This window comes from Alligator sinensis, unplaced genomic scaffold (assembly GCF_000455745.1).
Source record: "Alligator sinensis unplaced genomic scaffold, ASM45574v1 scaffold1304_1, whole genome shotgun sequence".
NCBI classification, from domain to species: domain Eukaryota; kingdom Metazoa; phylum Chordata; order Crocodylia; family Alligatoridae; genus Alligator; species Alligator sinensis.
The window spans coordinates 578690-579323 of NW_005842920.1; positions in this window are offsets into that span (position 1 = coordinate 578690).

A 634-nucleotide genomic window follows, 5' to 3' on the forward strand; every position below is an offset into this window, starting at 1 on the left:
ACCCATGGAGCCTAGCAAACTTCGTGTGAGTGAACAAAAGGACCCACGGAGCCTAGCAAACTTCGTGGGAGAGAGAATAAACGGACCCACGGAGCTTCGACAACTCCGTGGGAGAGAGAGAGCTTGTCGTAGTCCTCAAACGAGGATTTAATCGGAGCTGTGCCTGGAAAACTGTCCAGCCTACACCGCGACCATCTTCGGTGTAAGTAAACAATCTTTAAATCAACCATTACGCGTCCGTAACTAATTCTAGCATGTCGCCCATTCTCTCCGACCCCGCGTGCCTGGGCTGCTGGCCACAGCCCGCGCAGAGCACAAAAAGGGCCCGGATCGCTCCCGGCCCGCACATGTCCCACATACAATTTCAAAAAGTGCACAGAAGATCAAGCCACTTTAAATGCAACATTTGCTGTAAGGCAATGTAAATCCAACCTTGCTACTGCCCCTGGGTCTGAGTTGACCCACATACCACACAGTGGGCGTGTCCACATGCTCAATAATGTGCCATAATTATGGCGCATTAAATTTAAGTACCTATAATTTCAGGTACTTAAACTTAATGCCCCATAATCAGTGCTATTGTGCACTAGCGCTGGTGCACACTTTTTTTTTGTGACGCTAATACTGTGCATTA